The sequence below is a fragment of the Equus przewalskii genome, chromosome 3, assembly GCF_037783145.1.
Source record: "Equus przewalskii isolate Varuska chromosome 3, EquPr2, whole genome shotgun sequence".
NCBI lineage: Eukaryota > Metazoa > Chordata > Mammalia > Perissodactyla > Equidae > Equus > Equus przewalskii.
In genome coordinates, this window is record NC_091833.1 from 77,225,728 (window position 1) to 77,243,492 (window position 17,765).

Sequence of the window (17,765 nt, forward strand, 5' to 3'; positions counted from 1 at the left end):
CCTCAAACTCTCGCCAACACCTGATATTTTCAAACATTAACCATTTTGCCAATCTGATGGGATGAGTGAAAATGACACTTGTTGTTTTAATTTGAATTTTTATCCTAGTTGTCTTCTATGGCAGAAATGTCCTCCTTAGGGAGTTCTTATGTTCTCATTGGAGAGTGAGGAGTCCCTTCCCCAGATCTAGTCCATCCTAGCACCCCTAGATATGGGCTGGAGAAAATGCCTGGAACAGTGCTGAGGTCCTGAGTTCCACACACAACCGCCCTCCTCCAGCGCTCTGGGTCCTATATTGGAAATTCTACCAACATCCCAATCGATGGTCTAACTCTGGAGTATTAGGCTATGTTTAGAAGTTCTTCAGAGATGCCATAGAATGATCACACACTCACTTTCCTGTTGTTGGTTGTTTTCCTATTGTAGGGGTTGTATTTTATGCCCAATATGTCAATTGTTTTTAAATATGGCAACCTGTAGTGTGGCATTTTAACAATACATATGTATTATTTGATTATGAAAATACTACACGTACATTATTTGAAACCTGATAAAGTTTTAAAGGAGTATAAAAAGTAGAAAACTATCTTCTACTCAGAGGCAATCGTTGTTAAGATGAAAATACATGTTTTGAAGAAAAATTTTCTGAATCAAGCATATCTACCTACTATCCAGATTTTACTGATGTCTGCTATGATCATTTTTTTTAAGCACTCAGAGAGGTTGTTTTCTCTTTATTTCTTCTATTATTTTGTTCTTGAGTGTGTTCCTGCATTGCTCATTTAGAATATATCTTTATACTTATTGTTTAAACCTAGCATGCGGTGGTCATTCTTCTCGCTTGTCCGCTAAAAGCTCATTAATCTATGAGGCTCTCTTGGCTGAGTGGGACTTGAAACCCCGGTGCTCTGTGTCCTGGGGGTAGAGAGGCCTCTTAAACTGCCCTGGAGTGGAGCACACATCTTATACTCAGGAGATTGAATGAGCACATAGAAGCTCTGTATATTTGTATTAAAGTACTTAATATAATTACTACATGTCTGAGATTATTGGAATTTAACATTAAAACAAAAAAAAAGCTCACAAAACTACCCTGCAGTGATAGGGTAACTTCGTAATTGTCTCACAGCATGCTCAGGGACACCCCCTAATTTGCACAAGGCCCAAGAACCTCAACCGGCAAGAACACAAACACTTTCCACAACTGGTGTCAGAAAACACAGACTAAGGAAAGGCCCGAGGCGCTTGGGAAGAAGTCTGGCTGCGAGGGCTAGATTGGGTGTAGGAGAGTGGTGGCTCCAGGTTTCCTCTGAGCCTGTGCCTGCCCAGTGTCCCAGCTCTTTTAATGAGCTCCCAGATCTTGCCAGCTGGGGAGAGAAAGATACCTTCTTGCCCCTACTGCCCAGTGCAGCCAAAGGGAGAGTCAGCTGGCTGTTACTTTTGCACACCACGTTCCTGGAGAAAGTTTTTCTTCCATAAGCACAAAAGAATATTCTTTATTATGGCTAAGATAAATGCATGAGGCTGCATAATTTTTCACAACTGGTTAGGGGAAATGTCGAATTAAATGCTCTGATTCATTTTAGTTCTATCGCGAAAATTACTTGTTGGCTGCTGCTTATTTTCTTTCTTGATCCACAGTTTATTTAATTGACTCTGAACATTAAGGCGTGATTGAAATGGTTTGCTTCGGAACAGATGGTTTCATGCTATTATATAGGAAGTATTCTCTGAAACTCCCTGTTTTATGGGCTGGGCCTGTGATTCCTGGCAGCAATTATTTTGACAATAAAGTCTTATTTCTCAATATTTGTTGTTGTTTAAAAGTGCCATTATATCTGGATTGACTGGCTGAAAGCAGTGGTTCCCTTGCTGAGCTGGACGCAATCAGAGCGTCAAGAATGGAGGCTGGTTGTACAGGCCAGAGGCTAGCTTTTGGGAGAGTTGGTGAAGATTCTTATTTTGCTTGTAACTTTGGCAGTGTTCTCAAGGGAGTACTCAATGTTCAAGACTAAGATGCTTGTGCGGGGATTACAGCCCTCAGAAGAAAGTGCTAAATTCTGGGGTAAGCCTGGTAGGATAAAGATCAGCCAACCAACTGGATGTCACGCCCAGCTGTCGCCTTGAAGGGCTACCCTAAAGGAGATGGGGGTGTCGGGGGAGAAACAATGAGAGAGGAGAAAGGAGAAAGAGTCTGAAAGAGAGGGGGAAGAGGACGAAAGGGGCACAGGGTGGTGCAGTTCAAGGTCAATGGCTGCTAGTACTAGCAAAGGCCTCTGGCTGAAGGCAAGTGGGCCCTGAGGTCACCCTGTTTTCACTCACCAACTCATCAGACACAGGGCACCTCAAGCCCCCAAGAGCTTTCCTAATTCTCAGCAAAGTGCCATTTAGGTTAAAGCAACCCTGGAAGGATGAGCAGTGAAGGCCCCTTGGCTTCGTTGCTGAGCTTCTCTGTGGAACCAGAGAGTGACCAGAAGCTCAAAGTAAGTCTTCTTATTCTTTTGTGTTATAGGCAGTTATGCAAGTATATGTAACTCTCAAATGGAGGGTTGTTATACTTGAGCTGATATCAAGGGAATCCCTTAAAAGGTAAATATCACATTCTGTTCCCTTGGATCAGTACTCCAGTCCAAGGATCTTCTGGCTCCAGAAGATTTTGGTTCAGACCCCAGAGCTGACACTTTTTAGTAGTGGAGACCAGGTGCGTTCCTTAAACTTTCTACACCTGCTTTCTTTTGTTGGCCATTTGCTTGGAGTGTCATCTTCCATCCCTTCACTCTGAGCCTATGTTTGTCTTTAGAGCTGTGATGGGTCTTCTAGAGGCAGCATACTGTTGCGTCTTGTTTTTTAATCCATCCATCCACTCTGTGCCTTTTGATTGATGAATTCAATCCATTTACATTTAGGGTGATTATTGATGAGTGAGGGCTTAATACCTCCATTTTATCTTTTCCTTTCTGGTGGTTCTATGTTTCCACAGTTTCTTTTTCCTTGTGTTTCTGTCTGCTATTTCAGTTTTGTGTTTTTCCATGACATGTGTCTCAGTTTCTTCTTTTTTTATATTTTGTGACTACTCTGAATTTTTGTTTTGTGGTTACCATGAGGTTTGTACAAAAGAGCTCATAGATGAGGTAGTCCTTTTTCTGCTGATAGTGTCTTATCTTCATTAGCCTGTGCAGTTTCCATTCTTTTCCTCTTCTTCTTCTATGTTTTTGTTGTCACAAATTACCCCATTTTGTATTGTGAAGTTGTTACCAAATTGAAGTGGTTACGGTTATTTTTAAAGCTTTTTTTCCCCTGGAACCTTTATGTTATAATAGTGTTTACTAACCTATTCTGATGTAGAGTGCAATTTTTTGATTCTATCTGTTTATCACCTTGCTCAAAGCTTTGTAAACCTTTGCCTTTTTTTTTTTTTTGCCTTCTTCTTTTCCCCAAAGTCCCCCAGTACTTAGCTGGATATTCTAGCTGTGAGTACCTCTGGTTGTGCTGTGTGGGATACCACCTCAGCATGGCTTGATGAGCAGTGCCATATAGACACCCAGGATCCAAACCGGCAAAACCCTGGCCCGCCGAACTTGGTGGAGTGCACGAACTTAACCACTTGGCCATGGGGCTGGCCCCAACCTTTGCCTTTTTGTTTCAGGTAGGAGGGCTTTTTTCAAGATTTCTTGTAAGGCAGGTTTAGTGGCAATGAGCTCTCTCAGCTTTTGTTTGTCTGGGGAAGGCTTTATTTCTCCTTCATATCTGAAAGATTACTTTACTAGATAGAGTATTCTTGGCTGACAGTTTTTACCTTTCAATATTTTGAAAGTATCACTCCACTTTCTCCTTGTCTGTAGAGTTTCTGCTGAGAAATCTGCTGATAGCCTAATGGGGGTTCCTTTGCAGGTTATTTTTCCCCCTGGCTGCCTATAATATTCTTTCTTTGTCATTGACTTTTGACAGTTTTAATATAATGTGTCTTGGAGAAGGACTTTTGCATTGAGATCACTAGGTGTTCTATTAGCTTCATGTACTTGTATATCCAGTTCCTTTCCCAGGTTTGGGAAGTTCTCAGCTACTATTTTTTAAATAAGCTCTCTGCTCCCTTCTCCCACCCTTCTCCTTCTTGGATGTTCATTATCCTTATGTTCATTTCCCTAATTGAGTCGGATATATTTTGTATAATTTCTTCATTTTTTTAAAAGTCTTAGGTCTCTGTCCTCTTCCACCTGAGTAATTTCTAGATTTCTATCTTCAAGCTTGCTGATTCTCTCTTCCCTATGGTCTGCTCTATTTCCAATGCTTTCTACCTTATTCTTCATCTCACTTACTGAGTTCTTCAGCTCCAGAATTTCTGTTTGGTTCTTTATTAGAGTTTCAGTCTCTTTTGTGAAGTACTCCTTTTGTTCATTAATTTTATTCCTGAACTCATTGAACTGTCTTTCTGAGTTTTCTTGTAGCTCATTGAGTTTCTCTGTGACAGCTATTTTGAACTCTCTATCAGTTAGATCACAATCTTCCATGACTTCCAGTTTGGTGTCAGAATTGTTGTTTTCTTTTTGTGATATAGCGTTACTGTAATTTTTCATGGTGCTTGATTAGTTGTCCCTCTGTTGGTGCATTTGTAGTATGAACACCTTTCTTATTTAGGTAAGGATTTGTTTACTTTGGTTCTGGTTAATATTTGTTAAATTTTAGAAGCCTCATTTTCCTTGTCTGAAAATGGAAAATGTGAGGATTAGAATAAAGTTTGTGGGTACAGAAGCTTTGTAAACAGTATAGTGCTTTGTAAATATTAATTATTTTTTTAAATTTTATTTTATTGAGGTCACATTGGTTTATCACATTGTATAAATTTCAGGTGTACATCATTATAATTTGGCTTCTGTATAGACTGCATCATGTTCACCACCAAAAGTCTAGTTTCCATCCATCACCATACATATGTGCCCCTTTACTGTTTTTGCCTTCCCTCATCTCTTTTCCCTCTGGTAACCACCAATCTGTTTGCCTTATCTATGTGGTTTTTTGTTTGTTTATCTTCCATGTATGAATGAAATCATATGATATTTTTCCTTCTCTGTCTGACTTATTTCGCTTAGCATAATACCCTCAAGGTCTATCCATGTTATTGCAAATGGCATGATTTTGTCTTTTTTTTTATGGCTGAGTAGTAGTATTCCATTGTATATATAACACGTCTTCTTTATCCACTCGTCTGTTGATGAGCACTTGGATTGCTTCCAAGTTTTGGCTATTGTGAATAATGCTGCAATGAACACAGAGGTGCACATATCTTTTTGAATTAGTATTTTCATGTTCTTTGGATAAATACCCAGAAGTGGAATAGCTGGATCATATGGTATTTCTACTTTTAATTTTTTGAGAAATCATACTATTTTCCATAGTGGCTGTACCAGTTTACATTCCCACCAGCAGTGTATGAGGGTTCCCTTTTGTCCACATCTTCTCCAACTCTTGCTATTTCTTGTCATTTTAATAATAGCCATCCTGACAGGTGTGAGGTGATATCTCATTGTACTTTTGATTTGCATTTCCCTAATAATTAGTGATGTTGAGCATCTTTTCATGTGCCTGTTGGGCATCCATATATCTTCCTTGGAAAAATGCCTCTTCATATGCTCTGCCCATTTTTTGATCAGGTTGTTTTTTTCGTTGTTGAGTTGTATGAGTTCTTTACATATTTTGGAAATCAACCCCTTATTGGATACATGATTTGCAAATATTTTCTCCTAATTGATGGGTTGTCTTTTCATTTTTTGATGGTTTCCTTTGCCCTACAGAAGCTTTTTAGTCTGATGTAGTCCCATGTGTTTATATTTTCTTTTGTTTTCCTTGCATAAGGAGACATGATATTCAAAAAGATACTGCTAAGACCAGTGTTGAAGAGTGTACTGCCTATGTTTTCTTCTAGGAGTTTCATGGTTTCAGGTCTTACATTCAAGTCTTTAATCCATTTTGAGTTAATTTTTGTGTATGGCATAAGATAACCTGCTTTCATTCTTTTGCATGTGGCTGTCCAGTTTTCCCAACGCTATTTATTGAAGAGACTTTCCTTTCTCCATTGTATGTTCTTGGCTTCTTTGTCAAAGATTACCTGTCCATGGATGTGTGGTTTTATTTCTGGGCTCTCAATTCTTTACCATTTATCTGTGTGGCTGTTTTTCTGCCAGTACTATGCTATTTTGATTACTATAGCTTTGTAGTTTATTTTGAATTTAGAGCATGTGATACTTCTGGCTTTGTTCTTTTTCTCAGGATTGCTTTGGCTATAAATATTAATTCATATCTTTTGGAATTGATCATATCTTTAAAGAGATGTTGGTAGCAGCAGATTGCCCTATACTCAAAACTATATGGAAATACACACACAAGCACACACACACACACACACACATACATACATATATCTGGTACATGAAAGTGAATATATATATATGTATATATATGTACGTATGTGTGTATATATGTATATACATACATATAGGAATTCAAGGATTTGAATGAAATAGTAACTATATTTAAAATTATGTTTTTTATGTGTACTTTATTATATACTGCGTGTTAGGGCAACATAAGTCGTTTTTTCAGGTAATTTTTACTCTGTATGATTTATGTTTTTTTTTTTTTTTTTAAAGATTTTATTATTTCCTTTTTCTCCCCAAAGCCCCCCGGTACATAGTTGTATATTCTTCGTTGTGGGTTCCTCTAGTTGTGGCATGTGGGACGCTGCCTCAGCGTGGTCTGATGAGCAGTGCCATGTCCGTGCCCAGGATTCGAACCAACGAAACACTGGGCCGCCTGCAGCGGAGCGTGAACTTAACCACTCGGCCACGGGGCCAGCCCCTGATTTATGTTTTATACCTCATATTAGTTAGGGTTCTCCAGAGAAACAGAACCAATGGAATATATATATATATGTATATAATCCAGAGATTTATTATGGAATTGGCTCGTGTAACCATGGAGGCTTAGACGGAGACCCAGGAGATCTAGGGCGGGAGAGAACCGATGTCCCAGCTTTCTCACTCAGCCCTTTATTCTGTTTAGGCCTTGAATGGATTAGATGAGGCCCACCCACACTGGGGAGAGCAATCTGCTTTACTCAGTCTATCAATTCAAATGTTAATCTCATCCAGAAATACCTTCCCAGACACACCCAGAAATAATGTTTAATGTTTAACCAAATGTCTAGGCACTCCATGGCCCAGTCAAGTTGACGGGAAAAATTAATCATCACATACTCCATTTAGAATTCCACTTGAAATAGAAGATGAAAATCACATCTATGGGAAAGAATATAAATATGCATACTTACTGTAAGGATTAACATAGGTGCTGGAATAGGACTCGAACTTTGACTGTGAGCTTTTGGGCAGGCAAAGCCAAAAGAGAAATGTCACCAGTGAAATAAAGTTCAGTATAAAAATGGCGGGAGCAAACCAGTTCTTTAAGAGGGAAAAAAGTTTTTTTCTAGTACTTGCTTATATAATAAATTCTTCAGGTGAGATTTTCATAGGGAATACTCAAATGGGTAGTACACAATGACCCTAGAAATATTTTTGTGGTAAAAGCAGTAATAGATATTCTTCCATTAAAGTTAAGGATGTGACCTTAAAACACAGTTACAGTGAAGGTAGTTGTGAAAGGGCCTAAGGTGCTGTGGCCCAAATAAGAAATGGTCTGTGGGTTCAACTTTATCCAAACCCAGAATTTCAGAGGCTCTGACAGAATGGATGGACTAAAACTCTTCAAATGGCCTCCTGTACTTCGCTTTTTGAGCTGATGTTTTGATAAGTGTTGGAAAGCTAACAGTTTAAGGTAATAACACTAGTGATAATGCTGTTATCTGTATCATTGTTTGAAGGTGGACCCATATGTGTAGTCATTTCTATGCTCCCTAGATATGAACAAAATGCATCCTGCAGAGCATGACCTGTGGAGTCAGAAGGACTAGGTTCGAGTCATGTTACAAAATCTTGGATTTTATACTTGTGATGCTTGTCTTGGATGTACTTGTGGTAGCACTTTGAGAAAATTATTTCATCTCCTTGAAAAGTTTCCTCATTTGTATGTAATGAGATGGAGAAAAGTTTTATCATCTTAATGGCTGTTATGGGACTTCATTTTTAAGGACAGATCGGCTGTGTCATTTATAAGTCTTCCTGCCGCAAGTGACGAAAAAGCTCAACTTAAAATGGCCTAAGAAAAAAGGGGAGTTTATTGGCTCAGTAAATGAAAAGTCCCAGGGATAAGGCTAGTACATTAGTTTTCTAATTCCTGCAATCCTGGTGGCTTAAAATCACAGAAATTTATTATCTCACTGTTCTGGAGGCCAGAAGTACGAAATCAAGGTGTTGGCAAGGCTGCGTTCCTCCTAGAGGCTCTGGGGAAACAGGACTCTTCTAGCTTCTGGTGGCTACGTGGCATTCCTTGGTGTTCCTAGGAATCATGATTAGAACCACAATTGGAGAGATTATGGCCGTGTCACTATAATCTCTGCCTTCATCTTCGTATCAGCTTCTCCTCTGTGTGTCTGCTTTCTCTTCTTCTGTCTGCATTAATCTCCCTCTCTCTTGTAGGGATGCATGTGATTGCATTTAGGGCTGGATAATCCTGGATAAGCTCCTCCTTGCAAGATTCTTAACTTACTCATATTTTGTGCCACATAAGGTAATATCCACTTTTTGCCAAATAAGGTAACATTTACGTGTTCCAGGGAATAGTGTGGATATATCTTTGTGGCCACTATTCAGTTCACTACGGTTGGCTTCAGATGTTGCTGACATCAGGCCCAAATTATATCATCAAAACTTGGTTTCATGCCACCCTTCATCTATCTTTAGTGTGTACCTTTGTTTTAGGCTCCATTTATTGCAAGATGGTGGCAGAAGCTCTAGATTTCATGTTCTCTCAGCTTCATATCTAACCGGATAAAATCCTATCTTCCAGAATCTTCAGCAAAAGTCTCATAGGGCTTCCTTGTGTCTGAGGAGTCACTCATCTGTTCCCAAGCCAATCACTGACCAGGAGAATGTGAGGCTCTGATTGGCTTGGCTGGAGTCATATGATTGTGGTGCTAGCTCTTCTGGGACCACATGGACTGGGAACTGGGGAGGAATGGCTCTCCAAAGAAAAATGAGAGCTATTACCACTAGAAAAGGAAGTGGGTGCTGGATGGCAAGATAAGGAAACAAAATAAAACAAATAAAACACCCTGCAAATGTCTAATGCATTAGCTTTGTTGATAAGATGCTTTAATAAGCCCCTTATTCATGGGAAAGAAGGAAGCTGCGATGTGTAATACAGAAGGGAAAGGAGGATTGTGGGGAGGATCTGGGGAGTGGAAGAGGAGAAGAGACTTGGGAGAAGTCTTACTGGAATTTTGAGGAGCTATGTACTATGTGAGATGACACTTCCAGGGGCTCCATGAATCTTAATCCTGGAAAGATTATGATATGCTTAATTAAATCAATTGGATTTCTCATTGGCGTGGTGAAGGGGTTGACTTTGTATTAGGCTTGGGGTTTGGCCAAAATATAGTCAGCTCTTGCAGATGAAGTTGAGAGTAGAGGTCTGGGTTATATGTAAGATAGGGCCAATGATTCTCTCTTCATAGGGCTGTGGAAGTTCAACTGAGATCGAAGGTATGAAAATGCTTTCTAAGTGTAAAGGGATACACTCCTGGGAGTTACCCTTGTGTTGTTTTCGTGATTTTCCTCATGCGTTCATATCCACGTAGCCTGTTAGTTGTCCTCTGCATCATCCCCAATCACTTATAAGGGAATCAGTCAAGAATGCAGATGAAGCTGCTGAAATCCATCGTCCCACCAACAAAGACCTCAGAGCACGTCCCTACTGACAGTAAGACATCTTGGGAAACAACGCTGCCATCTATGGTTTATTGTGTAGACAATGATGCCAGAGATGTCACTGAGCTTCAACAAATCAGACAAAATATGACTTCTTATGTTACCTTATATCAGCGGCTCTGTACCTGGCACACATTCATAGGCATGGTTGCATTTGTCCGTCTTCTGAAATTGTGTGCAAAATGTATGCTTGTTTGCGGGTGCATGCACATGCTTATCACATTGTCCAGGGAAGAGGGTCCGTGGCTTTCAACAGATTCTCAGAGGAGTCATGACCCACTAAATGTTAAGTCCTACTTACTCACAGTGTTTCTAGCAATGGGACTTTGTTGAAAGGTGAATGAAGAAAGCTGAGAATTCTAATCCCACTCAGTTGTCAGCTCACTTACACTGGATCTTCTTTCAACCTCTGCTGTGCCATTCTAACATCCATTTTAGGAAAAAGCAAAACATTTTGTTTGTATATGGGCACTCATTCCTTCTTTAAAAAAATAAAATTTATTTTGTCTGTTTTTAATTAGAAAGATAATCCCACTTTTAGGAAATTTAGAAACTAAAGAAAAGCAAAAAGATACAAACAAGCCATTCAAACACCTCGTGAAAAAGTTTGCTGGCAGCACAGCATAATGAGCATGGGCTTTGGTGTCAAGTTCATTCTTCGTGTCCTATGGGCTTTGACAAATGGATAATGACGTGTATCAACTATTCCAGTATCATGCAGAATAGCTTCACTGCCCTAAAAATCCCCTGTGCTCCATCTGTTCTTCCTCTCCTCCTTCCAGATCCCTAACAACCACTGATCATACTGTCTCCATAGTTTTGCCTTTTCCAGAAGGTCATTTAATTGGAATAGTACAGTATTTAGTCTTTTCAGACTGGCTTCTTTCACTTAGTAATATGCATGTAAGTTTCCTCCATGCCCTTACATGGCTTGATAGCTCATTCCTTTTTATTGCTGAATAATATTCCACTGTATGGATGTACCACATTTTGTTTACCCATTCACTTATTGAAGGACATCTTTGTTGCTTGTACATATTGGCAATTTCATAATTGCCAATTTGCAGGCAGATCTTCGTGTGAACATAAGTTTTCAGCTCTTTTGGGTAAATACCAAGGAACGTGATTGCTGGATTAAACATGTCCTTTGAATAACCCTCTTTTATTTGCAAAGCATTCCTACATTCATTAATTTACTTGATTTTCACAGTGCTCTCTGAGGTTAGTAGGCCTATATTATTATTCTCACTTTTTATGAGAAAGTGAGGCTCTAAGATTTTAAGTGAAACATATACATTTGCACAGTTGATCAATGTGTAACCCAGGCACTCCATCCAGTCTCTTCTCACAGCCTGAAGTTTACAATAAAGCAATCAGCTCTAGCCAGAATAATTCTCATGATCTCACCCCAAACCACTCAAACAATGAGGCCAGGCCAGTCCCAGCAAAATGGGGAAGCCGTAAGGTTCTTTTTGGCGTCTTCCTGGGCCCACACCCAGCGTCTGTCTTTCAGACAAACGTCTTCTGGCCTTCTCCCCAGGATCTAAAGGCATCTTTACTATTACCCTGGAAACTACCCAGTAACTGGCCGGATGACCAGATGAAGTCATTCGAGTAATTGTTATTATTAATGACTCAGTGTGCTACCCCTCCCAGATAAAATGTGCATTTTCGTAGTAGCTTTTAATGTCTTCACTCAAAAAAGTAAAAACTGTGGGAATTTTCTGCACCAGGCAGGGCTTGGAGGGTGGAGAGAAATGGAGTGAGATCTCCCAGTGCTCCTCAAATTATACGTCACATTTAGTTCAGACTAAATGTCATGCCCACGGGTAACGACAGTTATGCTTTCGCTTCATTCCTAGGTGCAGAGATTGTCCCTGTAGAATGGGAAGAAGACATGAGTGGACAAAACGACTTAGGTATTATAGTCACATTTCCTTCTAGGAGCTGGGCCTTCATTTCCCATCAGTGGTATTTATCAGCCTCGTAAGTGAATTACCCTCCGTGAAGTACACCACATTTGTTGTTAGATAGCATTGGCATGACAGAAGGGCAATTTAGGAGTATTTTAACCCCCTCTCTTTAATCTCCAAGCCATTACAAATGATCATACAACCTGAATTAAAGCAGTGTACTAGTGACGCAAATGTGGCTTTGGGACGAATCTCCTCCAAGCAGGTTATTGGCCCTAAGTCACTCCTTTATAGAAACTCTGCAGCTGCCACTGAGAAAGGTTTCTCATGGGGTTTTAGAAAATAAGGTAAACATTTCTGGTGTGAATTTTGACATTATTCCTCAAACATAGAACAAGCAGTGTCTTGATTATTACAATGGTGCCTGGCCTCCATCCAGCGTACTCTATTTTTACCTCTAAAATGACTCAAATTCCTTCCTTTTGCCTTTAGAATTTTAGTAGCCAACGGGCAAAGCTCTGGCCTTGGGCATCTCTGATCTTATGCTAATCTTGGGAACCTCACAGTACATGGAAGCATTGCTTGCCTAAATATAATTCCTGTTTTTTAAAAAAGAGAGGACTCCTGGGTTTCAGTCCATCTGAGTGAAGTTGTGCCTCTTCCTGAGACCTCAGGGAAGCCATTGCCTAGTTCTGTACTGCTGCTGGGGGAATATAATATAAATTAGAGCTACTGCCCAAAGGAATAATCCCTGGGTGGTCGTGATTTTGCTAGGGGAGGTTTTAATTCAGTTCATTCTGGGTTTTCAGAATCTGGATGAGATATGTGGGGTTCATCAGTGTGAGCATTTGTGACAATACTGGCAGAGCATTTACCTTGGTATATCCTTCAGTGGCTCCCATTGCCCTCAAAATAAAGTCCAAACTCCTCACAAGGCTTCAAGGCCCTTCAATCTGCCCTTCTAACTTTTCCAGTGCTTCCCTGGCCCTGCATTCTTGTTACTCATGTCGGACTGGAGTCCACAGTGTAACAGTTGTTTACCATTCTATCTCTCCCACTAAGCTGTGAGCTCTGGACTCTCATTCCTGAGCACAGGCTGTGGAATTCTGTAGCAATCCATAAATAGCTGCTGAGTGAATGAAATAAAATACTTCATTCCTGAACCCAATCTATGGGATGAGCTATAAACACTTTATTAAAGAGTTAGCCTAAGCAAATGTCTTAATAAAACAAAAGCCCAATATTAAACACATGAAGGATATGGGTCAGGTGTTAACCATCTCTCCTCACTGTGAACGCAGGCACCCCTTCAGTGGAGAGAGGCCAGGGGAACCATTCTGCCCTGGCTCCATGTGCCTTGGCTCATTTCCTTTCTTGGCCCTGGCTTTGCGTTGTCCCAGAGGGGCTTCTCTGTGTCGTACTCCTCTGCACCCCATGCATGTGAGCACTGGAATGGGCTCTTCCTTTTATCAGAGTTTTAATAGAAATTGCTAGACGTTTCAGTCTGTCTGAATGAAGTTGTGGAAAGTTCACAGTCTAATGATGGCCCTATTTCTATAACCTGGGCTCTTATTGTTTCTAATTTGCTGTTGTAAGACCTCTGCATGGCCTGACCTCGAAGAAGCCTGGTGCAATAGTGAATGTTTGTGTGTCGTCCACCCACCCCCCTGCCCCGCCTGCCCAATTCGTATGTTGAAATCCTAACCCCCAATATGATGGTATTAGGAGGTGGAGCCTTTAGAAGGTTATTAGTGACGTTATAAAAGAGAGTTGGGAGAGTTCTCTCGCCCCTTCCCTCATGTGAGAACACATGGAGGTGTTGGCCGTTTGCGAACCAGGAAATAGGCCTTCACCAGACGCCTGATCTCCTAGAGCCTTAATCTTGGACTTCCAGCCTCCATAACAGTGAGAAATAAATGTTTGTTGTTTGAGTCACCCAGTCTATGGTATGTTGTTATGGCAGCCTGAACGGACTAAGACACCTGGGTTCCCTCAGTGTACCCTCTGTGGAAAGCAGAGGCTTGCTGCCTCTTCTTAGGGCACTTCTTTCTCTCCTCTGTTCTGTCTCTTAGCTTTGTGTGGAAGCAGTGGAAGGCGTAATCAAAACCACCATCACCATCACCACTATTATCACCACCACCACCACCACCGTCACCGTCATCACCATCATCACCACCATCACCGCCATCACCATCATCACCACCAATACTCACATATCACTTACTTGCTCCAGCTACATTGCTAAGTACCCTATCCATGTTCATTCATTGAATCCTCACAAAAGCCTATGGAGTAGGTGCCATTGTTATAGTCTTTCTTTGTGGATGAGGAAACTGAGGCACAGAAGGACTCATTTGCTCAAGGTCACACAGCTATCAAAGATCCTGTAGTATGGCTCTAGGGCCAGTGCATTATACCCACCTGGATTTTTCTTGGGACAACTTGCCCTCTGTACTCTGTGTTCCACCAGCAAGTATCCTACAGCCTCCACCACGGGAGCTCTAGCAGCCAGAGTTTTCTATGTTATACTCACTTTCATGTGGACCTTGTAGGCAGAGGCATGAAAGCAAAATGCTTTCCTTTAACGTGGCCTTCATTTCTTTGGTCTGCCTTTCTTTCTTGCTGACAGTCAGCTCTTGACTCTGTGCTGAGTGATCCTTGGGTATTGGGTGCATTTTCCAGAAATAAGAGAATCGTGCCAGAGGGAGGGTGCTGTGACAGTAGGAAGCAGTGGGGGTTAAGTTTAGGGTGGAGCATGTTGGGGAGCCTTTAGGGGAAAATACAGGGAAAAAAGGTCTGAGACCCTTGGGTATAATATTGCAGAGTGATACAGGCTTCATACCTTCCATTTCTATCACTCTTTAGAATTTTCAAAAATAGAAACTCTATCTTTCTAAGAGCCTCACAAGCTAGGCGGGGTAGGAATTATTGCTTCTTTTTTGCTGAAGAGAAAACCGCAGCTCAGAGAGTTCCATGATTTGCTGTAGGTCACCCAGCTGCTGAGCAGTGAAGCAGACCCAGCGTTTCAGTCTCCTTGTTCTGTTTTCACGGCACCCTTTTCCTCTATTGTCGTATGAACAGACAATGAATAAAAACAGACATACTCCATCTTTATAATGAAAACTTTTCTCTTCTGCTTCCCCAGAAAAGAACAAATGCAAAATGAACTTGGAGCCCCTGCTGACTGGCTTGGCTCTTGCTATCACCTTGCCTCTCACTGACAGATTCCAGCAGCTTATGGCTGGAATTTGTGATGAGCAACTTCAGAAGGGCCAAAACATCGGTTGCTGAGCCCACAGTGTTTGAATTCTTTTGTCTGGAAATGAGGCTGGGTCTTACACTAGTCTGGATGTTTGAAGGCAACTGGCTGGTGTGACTATGAAGAAGTCCCCTTTTCACTTTGTTTCTGTTTCCGTCTCTGTCTCAGGTGATGGGGAAATGAATTAGGAGAAGAAAGGTTGTTCTGGAAATTCCAAATGATGCAATTCTATCCAATGCCACCATTGAGCATCCCACGCTGTGTTGGGGTGGCATTCACTTTCACTTTCTCCTTTCCATCCTTCACTAGACTTTTATTCTAGTGAATAAAAGAATGTATTATCCTTATAATAACAACGAAGAACTAATATAAAATGACCGGCAACAAAGTAACTCTATTTTAATCCTGACTTGAGCTTCCAACGTGGAATGAAGAATGAGTGCAAAATGGCTCTGTAGGATAAGGGGTGGAAGAAGCCACTTAACTATAAGTATTCTTACATTTTTTCCCTGTATGCGTCTGTATACTCTGGCTATTTTACTTAAATGAAAGTAAATCGATCTATCTTCATATTCACTCTAATTCAACAAAACTTAGTTCTATGCCTGTTTTTGGCTAACTAGCCAAAAATCAGTAACTACTGGTTTGATTCTCCAAACAATAAGACACAGTGCCTGCCCTTACAAAAATGACAAATTAGTGGGCGAGAAAAGAAAGAAGTGCTGGTTTCCCTGACATTCTCTGGAGGCAGAAATAGAGTCTAACACAGAGAGAATTGCAGGACTTCTGGGCACATCCCTTCCCAGTACTGCCTCTCCGGCCCCCCTTGGCATCCACCATTCCCCTGCTCCTCTACAGAGGTGGGTTGCTGGTCATCCCAGATACTGGGTGCTGCGGATGATGATGCCATCTCCTGTTTCTGCTCTGGCAGGTCCAGCTCCATGCTCACACCATGGAGCCATTTCTCAGCTCAGCCTTCCCTAACTTTCACATCAAAAGGTGTGATTACCCTAACCCTGTTACACTCTCACATACGGATCCCGGAGCAGAGTTGACTTCTGTTCTCCTAGTCACACAGGCATTCAAATTACAAATGTAAAAATTAAAATTATATAAAACATAAGCAAAGAAAATGAATAAAAATGCCCATTCTTTAGATTGCAGCTCCCCTCTCGTCAGAACTCCCACTAAGCTTTAAGTTAAGCTCTTGAGGTCCGGGAATGAGTCTGTCTTTCTCACTCATGTATCCCCAGTGCCCAGGATGGAGCCTGACCCAGGGTAGGCACTCACTAAATGTTTGTTGAATGCAAATGGATGACTACATAACTCAGGAATGCATCCCTGAGAATTTGGCCAAGGAAAGCTGAGTGGCAGACACCCCGCTGTACTCAAAATTATCCCTCCCTCGGACACTGGCTGACCTTGGCACATGTTTGTGTGACTTGGCCCTCTTTTCCCTCAGGATGAGTTCATTTCCCAGGAGGCTCCTCGGACCCTCGTGCAATAGAACCTTGGCAGACCCATCTCAGGGGCCTTCCAGACTTGCCCAGGCCCTGTCTGGATCCTGGAGTGAAGACAGCCTGGGCTGAAGCCGGGGCTCAGCTACATAAACAACAACAGCTGGAATGTCAAACTCAAGGACAAGAGCTGTGGGAGGGAAGATCTGTTGCTTCTGACTGGGAAGGTCAAGGAAGGCATTGGGCAGGTGATCAGAGTGAGGGACCCGCTGCAGGAGTAGGGTCACAGAGTGCCTAGGAGTACTGTGTTCTGAGGCAGTGATTGGAAAGCCCACTGTGGATAATAATATTGGGTGATGATGAAATAAAGATTGCTTGGGGACAATTGTGGACTTTATTCTAGAGGCCAAGAGAAACAACCTGCCCTGAGTTTTGGGAAGGGTCGTGATGAAGGATGGATTACAGGGAGAGAGACTGGAAAACTGCTTCGGATGCTCCATCAATAATCCAAGGGAAAGGGCTGAGAATGGCCACAGGCAGGGGCAATGGGAACGCAAAGTCCCTCCTCTGTACAGTATTCAGCCTTTGTTCACTTATTTTTGTATTCACAACACTTCCAAACCCAGTGTCAGCCCCGGAAATAATGGTCAGTAAATGTTTGTAGAATGAACGAGTAAATAAAACACAGGTAGAAAAGATCCTGGGGAATCAATAGGTTCTGAGGGTGGGGGGTGGGTGGGTGAAAGAACGGGAGAAGGTGAAGATAAGGTGAGGTTTTTAGGTATTGTGTGTGTATTGCTGGAGTGCTCCTACCCCAGGTGGGAGTACAAGGGAAAGCAGGAGCAGGAGCGGTTGAGGGAACATCATGACAACACCTAATGAGCCCTTATTCTATGCCAGGTGTGCTGCTAAATGTTTCATGTGCAGTAACTTAATTTATCCTTATGTTGACCTCGTGCAGAAAGCACTATTCTTTGACAGATGAGTACAATGAGGCACAGGAAGGTTAGGTAACATCCTGAAGTCACATAGCTAACGAGTGACCCAGTTAGAATTTCAACCCTCGCCTCTTGGTTTGGGACCCGTTGCATTTGAGATACCTGTGGCCAAATCTTGTGGTTGTTGGAAGATGACCCACATGCAGCTTTGCAAATGCTCTTCGTGCCCTTTTGGTGTCATTGTCAGTTCTGTGATTATAACTAGGTGTGTTAGTCAGGTTCTTCAGAGAAACAGAACCAATAGGATGTATGTTTATCTA

At 41.5% G+C, this 17,765-nt stretch overlaps 1 long non-coding RNA gene across 5 annotated transcripts in view; it reads left to right on the top strand.

Moving 5' to 3' along the window:
* The window catches only part of LOC139082580 (uncharacterized), a 140,543-nt gene that overhangs the window by 19,826 nt on the left and 102,952 nt on the right, over window positions 1–17,765 (top strand). For 4 of the 5 annotated variants that reach the window (XR_011538733.1, XR_011538737.1, XR_011538735.1 and 1 more), the window contains one exon: window positions 11,741–11,864. This is a non-coding gene — a long non-coding RNA (uncharacterized lncRNA). The remainder of the gene's footprint in view (window positions 1–11,740; window positions 11,865–17,765) is intronic. The other variant, XR_011538736.1, reaches the window with a different exon arrangement.